Raw genomic sequence first — 11,216 nt, 5'->3', positions numbered from 1 at the left:
CGGGCACAAACTTGACCATGGGAAGTTCCACCTCAACATGAGGAGGAACTTCTTTCCTGTGAGGGTGGCAGAGCCCTGGCACAGGCTGCCCAGAGAGGTGGGGGAGTCTCCGTCTCTGGAGACATTCCAAACCCACCTGGACGCGTTTCTGTGCCACCTGCTGTGGGTGACCCTGCTCTGGCCGGGCGTTGGACTCCAGAGATCCCTTCCAACCCCTACCATTCTGTGATTCTGTGATTCTGTCAGGCACTGTAGAGCACAACACTCAATCGATTTCCCAGTGTGACTCAAAACAAATGGAGGGACAGAGATGAAAGTGGTGGTGGTGGTGGGAAACCCAGCTGTTATTCTGCTTTCCAGAAAAAAACCAATGTTGCTGAATTCCAGCACTTTTCTTGGACAAAAATCTCCAAATTATCTGAAAAATTAAAACTTCTGCTCCTCTGCTTCCAGAGAACATTGTGTAGCCAGCGGCCCTACAAACTCTGAAGACAGCAGGTGCAAAAATGAACAGCAAAGTCAGCCCATTCATCGGCAAACTCACTTTGCAGGAAAGTCAGTCAAAACTGATGCATCAGCAAAGCTGGAGTAAGAGACGTGTCGCTTAAATTTTGCTGAGCAGTTTTTCTTACAAGTACAGCTCAAACTGAATGGCTGCTAACTGAATCCTCTTCATGCTCCAGGGAAAAATGATCTACACTCAAGCAATTACCGGCAAACTTGGCTGAATAAAACAAGGACCTGTAAGAAAGATATTTACAGGCAGGAAGGGCAGCAAAATTGGCCTGTAAATTATTCCTGAGCCCTACTTTACCTCTTCATAATGTTTTTCCTGGTGCTTGTAAGTTCAATAAGTTTACCAAATCCACATGAAAATATGCTACTTCCAGATGCGAAACTTGGCCTCAGGAATTCCCACCTAGCTGTCTTGCAGTGACACAACTCACTCAAGGAGATCAGTTGTGCAAACTGGGCAGAGCACTGGTTCAAGGACTGTCCCACAACCATTCTTTTTAGGTCTTATCACAGACCCTGGCAGAGTTTTTGCCCAAGCTATCGAGCACACGATTGCACAGGCCAAAGACTGTCCCCAGTTGAGAGTGGGGATGAGGCTGTCTTGTTTCAAGGGAGGGAAGATATTATCACAGAATCATGGAATCACAGAATGGTCTAGGTTGGAAGGGACCTTTAAAGGCCATCTAGTCCAATCCCCCTGTAATGAGCAGGGACATCAACCAGACCAGGTTGCTCAAAGCCTGTTCAATGTGGCCTTGAACACCTCCAGGGATGGGGCCTCCACCACCTCTCTGGGCAACCTGGGCCAGGGGCTCATCACCCTCAGCTTAAAACATTTCTTTGTTACATCTAATTTGAATCTCCCCTCTTTTAGTTTAAAACCATCACCCCTGCTCCTATCTCTACAGGCCCTACTAAAATGTTCTTCTCCATCTTTCCTATAAGCCCCTTTAGGGACTGAAAGGGTCTCCAAGGTCTCCCCGGAGCCTTCTCTTCTCCAGGCTGAACCCCCCCAGCTCTCTCAGCCTGTCCCCACAGCAGAGGGGCTCCAGCCCTCCCAGCATCTCCGGGGCCTCCTCTGGCCCCACTCCAACAGCTCCGTGTCTCTCCTGTGCTGAGGCCCCAGCGCTGCAGGCAGCGCTGCAGGGGGGTCTCCCCAGAGCGGAGCAGAGGGGCAGAATCCCCCCCACCTCGCCCTGCTGCCCATGCTACTGGGGATGCAGCCAGTGCACATTGCCGTCTCATGGGGAGCTTTTCACCCCCCATCACCCCAAGACCTTCTCAGTAGGGCTGCAGGGCTGTTGGCTGTTTGAATATGAACTCCACTATGCTACGAACCCCCAGGGCCATGAATAGGTCCTGTTTAGTTCCCAGTATAGATGTAGCTTGTATGCACATATTTAAGGACACTTAAGAGCCTGGAGTAGATGATTTCTCAAGGCCCTTTTCGAACTGCATTCCTATAATTTTACTGTGGACTTTTCTCGTAAGCAGCCTGTCCCCTGTCATCAGAGCAGATTAGTCAGCTCAGTGTCCCATCAATCAAGTAGCCACAAACAACTCATATAATTGTTACACACTGATGCAACTTAGGTGAAAATACCCTTTGAGACATCCAGCATCCTCCAGCCAGCCTGTTGTGGGTTTTTTCTCCTATAATGGACCTTATTAAGTCATTTCATTATGTTATAAATGATGGAGCTCTCCCACAATCAGTATCTCACAGGAATTGAACCTCGTCTGCGTAATCCGCAAGAGTTCTTTTATCTGAGAGATGAAGAACAGAACTACTTGGAAAAAGACATTGCAATTAGGACTATGTTATTTGTAAGAAAACTGGCACCCAACTGGGCTAGCTCAATAATAAAATAAACTGAGATACATGCAAGTAGAAACATGAGGAATCAGACTCATGGAAGCCCAGAGCCTTATGGTCAACTGTCTTATTAACTGTTCATAGTCAGAACACGTATTCTTGGCTAATCGTAGGTTGCTACATTTCTCTATTCTTGAGCTCCTCTTTCCACTCTACAAAACCAGGACTGTGTCCTTTATAAGCCTCCCAGGGTATTTGCAGTCTAGCAGCTGCTGTGAGAAGCTTGAAACAGGTCAGCTGAAATGTCTGCCACATCTTATTTTGCATCTGTGCTATACTTTGAGATTGGCTCTGACAACTCCACGGCTCTCAGCAGAGTCGACTCAGCTTCTCCAGATGCAGTGACTTAATAGCTTATCATTGCTCAACAAATCCTAACTATCCAGTGCTGCGGGGACCTGAGCTTAGATTCATAGAGTAATATAGGCTGCAAGGGTTTTCTGGATGCCTCTGGTTCAACCTCAGTCCAAAATAGAGCAGGTTGCTCAGGACTTTGAAGTTAAGTGTTGAATATCTCCAAGGAAGGAGGTCCCAGAAAACTTGATGGGTGCCTGTTCCAGTATTTGACCACTATTATGGTGCAAAATATTTTCCCTATATCTAATCTGAATTTTCCTTCTTGCAACTTGAGTCCATGGCTCCTTGTCCATCTACTATATTCTTCTCAGAAGAGTCTGGCTCTGTCGCTACATCATCAAGTAATTGTTAGTACACAAGCATCTCTAGCCTGTGTCTTCTCTTCCCCAGACAGAACAAACCCAGGTCCCCCAGCCTCTCCTTGTATGTCCAGCGCGCCAACCCTCCAACGCTACTGGTGACCCTTCACCGGACCCACTCCAGTACATCCATGTCTTTCTTTTACTAGGGAGATCCAAACTGGGCATTGCTCCAGCTGTGGTCTCACAAGGGCCAAAGAGGGGCAGGACCACTTCCCTGTGGTTGCTGGATGCAGTTTTGCTGGTGCAGCACAGTATGGGGTTAACCTTCTTTGCCCCGCGAGCACTGCTGACCCACATTCACCTTCTTTTCCTCCAGGACCCCCTTGTTCTTTTCCATAAATATGTTTTCCAGCTCAGCTGGCACCCAGTCTGTGCTTTTTGCTATTACAAATAGTATAATTACTTACTCCAGTTTTGTTCTCAGAAATTTTAGTTAAATCGACTCATCAATAATTCCTTCATTCATCTTTCTCTCCCTTTTTGAAGATAAGTACCGCATTATACCTTTTCCTCTCTTCAAGTGCCTCATCCATCTTCTATGCGCTCACTAGAATAGTCATTACAAGCTCTGCAATTCCACTGTCTGCCTCTTAAAATATTTAAGGATGAAACGATGGCATCCAATTTGAAATTCTCTCATGCATTTGTGTGTTGAAACTGTTTCCTTCTCTATTCTAGACTGAGATCTCACTCCCTTATCCCTGGTGTTAACATTGCTCTCTGGTCACAGCCAATATTTTTAGGGTAGACTACACAAAAAGGGCATTTCAGCCTTCTCAGCAACATCCATCAATCTCTCTTCTGCACCACTGGATAAAGAACCAGCTGTCTCTCAGATCTTCGCTTTATTATGGCAGTTCATACAGAACCATAAAAGCAGCTGCGAAAGTCCAGATGTTTGTGGTATTCCTTTGGGGGAGACACATGTCCCTTGACTTCATGAGGTGTCCTGCTTTCTGAATTTATCCCTATGTGTTCACGCAAAACACGCTGGAGGGTTGTTCTTAGCCAGTGCTGCAGCAAACGCTTGTGGTTGAAAAAACCCATCTCCACACCAGATGGGACACAGATTTGAAGTATCCAGATTTAAAGTACCAAGCCTTCACTGAATTCTTTGCTTTGTTTGTTTGTTTTCTTCCCTCTTCCCCAGAGTGGATATATAATTTAATAACCCCGTACATAATTAGGAACACATCTAAGGAGATTTTGGGTATACGAGCTGCATCATGATGATATTCCCTTTCAAGTTCAATTCAGCTCCTACCATCCCTTTCAAGTCCAATTACTTCAACCTTGCCTTGGTTATTCCCATGGCTTTGGAAATTCCCATGGCACTGGTCACCAAACTGCACGACTCAGCAGAAAGCTTCTGGAGCAGGTCCCACCATTTTGTTTGTCCATGTATTGCGATGGTCCCCATGCTGACACCGAGCAGTAAGTTGTCACTCCTGAATTTATTCTCAGTCTGCCTGCCAGCAGGGGAAGAGCCTGGCATGCCCGTGTGTACAATGACATAACTGAAATGCATGGGGACAACAAGGTGCTCGGAAAAGTCCTTTCTGAAAGCAGAGGAACCTTGGAGGCGTAAGCTAGGAGCACGTCCACCCCAGGGCAGCACCATGAGACACCAAGCTGGGACATGATAGAGCTTCTGTGGTGAACCTCAGTGGAGACAAACTTTCAGGCACGGCCCCCACACTTTGCATCCAAAGACCCTTCATAAGAAAGAGACATCCTTGCAGTCACAGAATCACAGAATCACAGAATGATAGGGGTTGGAAGGGACCTCTGGAGATCATCTAGTCCAACCCCCTGCCAGAGCATGGTCACCAAGAGCAGGTGGCACAGGAACGCGTCCGGGCACTTTTTGAATGTCTCCAGAAAAGGAGATTCCACCACCTTTCTGGGCTGCCTGTTCCAGTGCTCTGCCACCCTCACAGGAAAGAAGTTCCTCCTCATGTTTAGGTGGAACTTCCTATGTTCAAATTTGTGCCTGTTACCTCTTGTCCAGTCACTGGGCAGCCTCTGAGAAGAGCCTGGCCCCATCCTCCTGACACCCACCCTTGAAGTATTTATAAACATTGATAAGATCCCCCCTCAGCCATCTTTTTTCCAGACTAAAAAGGTCCAAATCCCTCAGCCTTTTTTCATAAGAGATGTGTTCCAGTTCCCTCATCATCTTGGTAGCCCTTTGCTGTCCCCTCTCCAGCAGTTCCCTGTCCTTCTTGAACCGGGGAGCCCAGAACTGGACCCAGTGCTCCAGATGCGGCCTCCCCAGGGCAGAGCAGAGTGGGAGGATGACCTCCCTCCACTTGCTGGCCACGCTCTTCTTGATGCCCCCCAGGATTCCATTGGCCTTCTTGGCCACAAGGGCACATTGTCAAAATTCATTATCCTGCCAACCTCACCACACATCAGCTGCCACCCGGGAACAGGCTTCTTCAGCTAGTTACTTCTAATTGCAGTGTTCCTGGTTCTGCTTCTCACTCTATGTTACCCTAATACGGATGCAGGGAGTGAGACAAAGATGTTTTTCATTGCATTTTAATGCACATACAATGGTTTGGACATGCCGATGCACAAAGATGCTCTGCCACCTCCAAGGAGATGTTGGGATGTTTCCAGAACCCAGCAAGCAAACAGGGTCTGTGACTGAGGACTTCTCTTCTGCCAGAGCTTGATTGGTGAAAAAAGGACTCATTGTAAATTTAAAGGGATCACTAAAACTCAACTGCCCGAGCAAGATAAGAAAATTGAGCTAATGGTTTTGGTGTTTAAGCTATTTTTCTCCTCTCACAAACAAGAATTCAACATTTCAGAAAAAGCCAGTGTTTCTATCAGAAAGAAAAAACATCCTTCATCAGAATGAAAAAAAAAATCTGGTTCTGGTTGGGATTCCTAAATCTTCCTGGATGAGCTGCTAATGCTTTGTTGTGAGCCTCTCCTTTCTTTGCATCAACCTACACTCACACACACACACACACACACACACACACACACACATGCGTGTCCTGACTCAGCACAACAGTGGGTGGGCTCTTACAGACCCAGAAGATGAATGCAGAGATCCAGACCTCAAAACAAGCCCTGCTTACTACCAATCACGTCTGTGTGTCTCCCAGGAAAAATCCTGTGTGACTCTTGATCTAGCAATGAGACTTTTCTCTCTCTCCTCACCTCCCCAGCTGGCCATTGTAAACCGGAAACTTCAGCTGATCTGTTTGTGCTCCTCTAAATGTACTTGTGCTTCTCCTCTTCTTTTCCTTAAAACCTGTATTTCGGATGCCCTTGCAAAAGATGTTCTGGGGTGCCCAGATCTCTATGTGCTGGTCCTGCTGTACAGGAGGTAAAATATGATTGCTTTCCAGAATCAAACGTGCAACAGCCTTGTGGTGGCTCCACATCACGTCAAACTGACTGCACTTACCAGATATACATCTAGTGCCGTCTGCCATACCTTAGGATGACCTCTTTGTCCTCCAGCCAGCAGCATAAAAGGGCACAGATGTCTCATAAGCCCTGTGTCATATTCGCTGGGCCCATATAGATGTCTGAGATACCTCAGGGCATCTTAAATGCCTCCTGCTGCCCTTGTGTGGACAAGTGAAGTGAGCCCCGAACCTCTGCTAGCAAGAGACCTCTTGCTGTCTACCAGCAATGGGAGGTTGGCTTCTATATGGTGTCTGAAGCAGGAGCTGAAACCCACCCTACATGACTGCTAATCTCCATAGTCTCTTTACCCCTCTTCACTATTGTTAAATGCGCTGACACAGAACCAGGGAGGGCATAGTCATATTTGATGTTATTTACTGTGAAAGGAAAACAATTTCATGCAGCCCCCATTAAGCTGTCATAGTCGTGGGAAAAAAACTCTCGCATGTTCTGCTCCAAGTCAGAGACAGAATCTTCAAGCTCTGTCATCGGCAACAGAGAGAACTGGGAATCATTTTTCCCTCCTGCTGGGTCCTCTTTGATGCTTCTGTGAGACGGCAGTGTGGAAGCCTGGTGGAAACCTCTCTGCTTCCTGCAGCTGGTAAATCAGATATCTTAAAATTGCAGCTGGAGTTGCAAATTCGGGATAGCCACTCTCCTGACTGCATTCTGATTATGTCAAATTGCATTTGTCACTCCTTAATATCCCTTTCCAGGCTTGAGCTGGCTGCTTTATCAGCCACTGGAGGCAACACATTAGCTAGTTTTAACTGCAGTTGCTTTCAGTTTGGGAATTTTCTTCTGTAAGTGGTAATGAAAACATATTTATAGTAACAGAGTGTCAGATGGTGCAACCAGCCTCACATCTTCAGAAAAGTAAGCTCACTTTACCCTGTGGAGATCTATTCTTCCTTAGGGTATTGTGAGTACTTTTCTCCCCTTCAGTTAAAATATTAAGAATTGTGAATTCCAGTTTAACTACCCTTCCCCATTAATGATGTCTTTCCTTTCAGTGGTGTGGTTTTGACCATTAGGTCGGCGAGGCATTGGAAAAGGTGCCCAGAGGGGCTGTGCAGTCTCCATCCCTTGAGGTTTTCAAGACCCAACTTGACCCTAAGCAACCCGGTCTGACCTCAGAGCTGATCCTGCATTGAGCAGGAGGTTGGACTGGAGATCTCCTTTCTGAAGTCCTTTCCAGCCTGAATTATTCCTTGATCCCTATGCCCTTGTTTTGTGAATGTTGTCCTGGAGCAACCTGCATCCAATGACCTCTCCCAGCATCTCTTGACCTCCCTTTCCCCTTTGTCTCCCTGATGCAACAGTAGCACACCTGACGGGCCAGTGCCACATTCCCTTACAAGGGCAAGTGTATGAGGAGAAAGAGCCTTAGTGTCCGCCCTGGAGAATTCCACCTTTTGTTCACACATTAGAGGTCACACTTTTGACCCAAATGGCTGGGATTTGAGATCTTTCTGAAGCAGGTAACAGGCAAGTGCAACCAGACTGGCCTCTACTGCAGGAGGAGGAAGTAGACACTCTCCTGAGGTCCCTCCTGTCCTGGTGATTATCTTCCACTCAAGAACAGGCTTAATTTTAAGCACATAGGGAGGTTCAAAGCAAGGACATTTTCCTAATGCCTCACTTTTGCTGCAACATCAGTAAGAGAAAAAACCTGAAACTGCTCGGGAGCCACCAGGTCACCTCATCAGCTGTTTGTTGGGCTGGCTGTGAAATCTTTAATAGATCATAGAATCATAGAATGGTTTGGGTTGGAAGGGACCTTAAAGATCACCTAGTTCCATCCCCCCTGCCATGGGGCAGGGATACCTCCCACTAGACCAGGTTGCTCAATGCCCCGTCCAACCTGGCCTTGAACACCTCCAGGGATGGGGCATCTACCACCTCTCTGGGCAACCTGGGCCGGGGTTTTACCACCCTCATCATTAAAAATTTCTTCCTTATAACTAGTCTGAATCTCCCCTCTTTTAGTTTAAAACCATTACTCCTTGTCCTATCGCAACAGGCTCTACTAGAAAGTCCCTCCCCAGCTTTCCTGGAGCCCCTTTAGGGACTGGAAGGGGCTCCAAGGTCTCCCTGGAGCCTTCTCTTCTCCAGGCTGAACAACCCCAGCTCTCTCAGCCTGTCCTCACAGGAGAGGTGCTCCATCCCACTGATCATTTTTGTGGCCCTCCTCTGGCACCACTCCAACAGCTCCACGTCTCTTCTGTGCTGAGATCGATCTGCCAGCATGGCACCTACCTGCAGGATCAGCATCTCGCAAGCCGTGGCTCTGCACCCGAGTGGAACAATAGCAGGAGAGTTTCTGGGTGGTCCCTCCTATAGAACACAGTAACCGATAGGAGGAAAGCTGCCAAGCTTTGGGAAAGCACAGGCCCTGCAGGAAGCTGTTGAAGCCTCTGTGGTGAATACACATGCCAGCTGAATTTATGTCCTGGGTGGATGGGATTTATTACGGCAGTGGTACTGATTAGGTTCAGAAAAAGACAGTGGTGCAACTCACACGCCTCCTTCCTGGAAGAGGGGAAGGATGAACACACTGCACTCAACGGCCAGCGTCCTGGGGAAAGCAGGCAGAATTCTCCTGGGCAGTGGGATGTGGAATTTGAAGTGAATAAAAAACTGTGAAGCACACATTGCGGCTCTTCACCCTCCCCTTCACAGTCTGCCCCCGCACCTGTCTCAGACCTCAGCAATGACCCAGAAGGTCTGCACATGAGGTGGGGCTTCCATAGCCAGTTCCATCACCATCTCATCTCACTGAGTGATAAATCATCTCTCTGTAGAGTTGAAGAGGTTATCGCAGGGACTTGCTGGTGGCAAAGCTACCAGACCATGCAGAGCCAGGGCACGGGAATACCCTTCCATTCCTGTGCCGTGCCATGCTACCTGGCTTCTGCAGAGGCAACGGGCAAGTTGCAGCCACATCAGAGCTAACCACAAGCCAGACCGCTCACAGCATACAGTCACACTCGGGTTTTGATGTGTGTTCCTCTCCATTCTGACGTTCCTGGTCTGAACAAGCGAGGAATTTGGACTTGCCTGATGTTCAGAGTTTCCCAGGACTCAACTCTCCTTCTGCAGTAGGGTGGCCCTGGAAACTTCTGCAGCAGGAATGTCACATCCTATTTTGTATCTTACGTGTTATGTGACTGTTTGTAATGCCCACTACACACTGGTCCAAGCCAGACCTCTCTTTTGATGTACCTGCCCCATACCCAGTGCCTAAAGGCTAGATAACCCCATGCCACAGAGCTCACCAGATACTTGCAAGAGGAACATCAGCAGCCACTAAAGCTTCTTTCAACCCATCCAGCTGCATCCATCCTGTGCCTTGTGATGTTCATCACGTCACTATCTGGAGCTATTTGTTCATCCTGTACTCTGTGCTTCACATCTTCCCTCCAGTGAGCTGTCACTTTCAGGCTGTGAAGCAAGAGGAACCCAGCTTTGCCCTTCAGCTTCCTCCTGCTTTGACATTTATTTTACCTATTTACCTTTAGCATCACATCATGCGACAAGGAGCAATGTATAGTCTGTCATCAGAGGGAGAGGGGAGATCACTCAGTACACTCCTCTTTCGTTTCGCTCTGACTGAAAGCCACCCATGTGGATTTTAAGACTCCACTAATTTCCCTTCAGCTCTGCAAGCTATCAGTTGCCTATGCCCATATGAATATTGTTCTCTCTCTCAAAGAGGGAAATAATTGAAACCGAGAAAAGAAAAAAAAAAAAGAAAAAAAAAAAAAGAAAGACAGACTGAAGGGAGAACTACACAGTCTCAAAGGGATTCACTCGAAAACAGGCATCTCCCTCCAGGGCTTGGACTCCATCCCAGACACGAGAGCAGGGACTGGAAGCCTACCACCCAACAGGACGGTGGCCTGGGTTTTGCAGCATCTTACGAGGGATGCCATGACTCTTGGACTGGTGGGCTTTGTTCTGAGATCCCGGTCTGTGTCCCAAGGCACGGGAAAGGGAAGGCACAGGATGCTGGGGAAGCAACCAGATTTTAAAGCCAGGGAAAGAAAGAGAAGTGGGAAGCTCTGTGTTGCCTAGTGTAGGAGGCTCAAAGAGTCCCTATCAAAGACTGCACAGCCACAACCTCAGATGTTCATTAACATATTCTGCTAAATCATCAGCATATGCTAACTGCCAGTAAAAGAACATAACATGCTATGCACTAGGAAAATAATTGGGCTGCTCAGCAGCTTCTTTTGCCTAATCTTCCTCCAAGCCCACAGATACAGCAATGATGCTTGGATATCTGTAGGATCTTCCCTCAACGTAGGCTGCTCTGTTGCGTCTCTCCATTTCCTGCTTCCTCCATTGAATGACCAACAGTTTGTGCCTCACTTGGAAGTCCTCCTTCAACCCTAGGTGGACTTCTGTGGAGCTCCCACAATAGACACAACTTGTTTCTACCTGTTCCTGCTTCTGGCAATCCCCGAACCAATTGTCCAGGCAGGAGTTTCTGCTATGACCAAAAGAGTGAGCAAGTATCTGGTAAGGACCATACTTGCTGTTGGTGGAGCATCATACCTGTGTCCTGGGTGGCGACACAAGACTTCCTTCACTAAGAGAATGCTACCCATCCAGAAGGCAGGGGCTGGTACTCACCCAGAACATCATCCCTTACCCTCTAAAACTTAGAA

Source organism: Larus michahellis, chromosome 2 (genome assembly GCF_964199755.1).
Source record: "Larus michahellis chromosome 2, bLarMic1.1, whole genome shotgun sequence".
NCBI classification, from domain to species: domain Eukaryota; kingdom Metazoa; phylum Chordata; class Aves; order Charadriiformes; family Laridae; genus Larus; species Larus michahellis.
The sequence above is the reverse complement of the archived record's forward strand: the minus strand, read 5'-3'. Positions refer to the sequence as shown.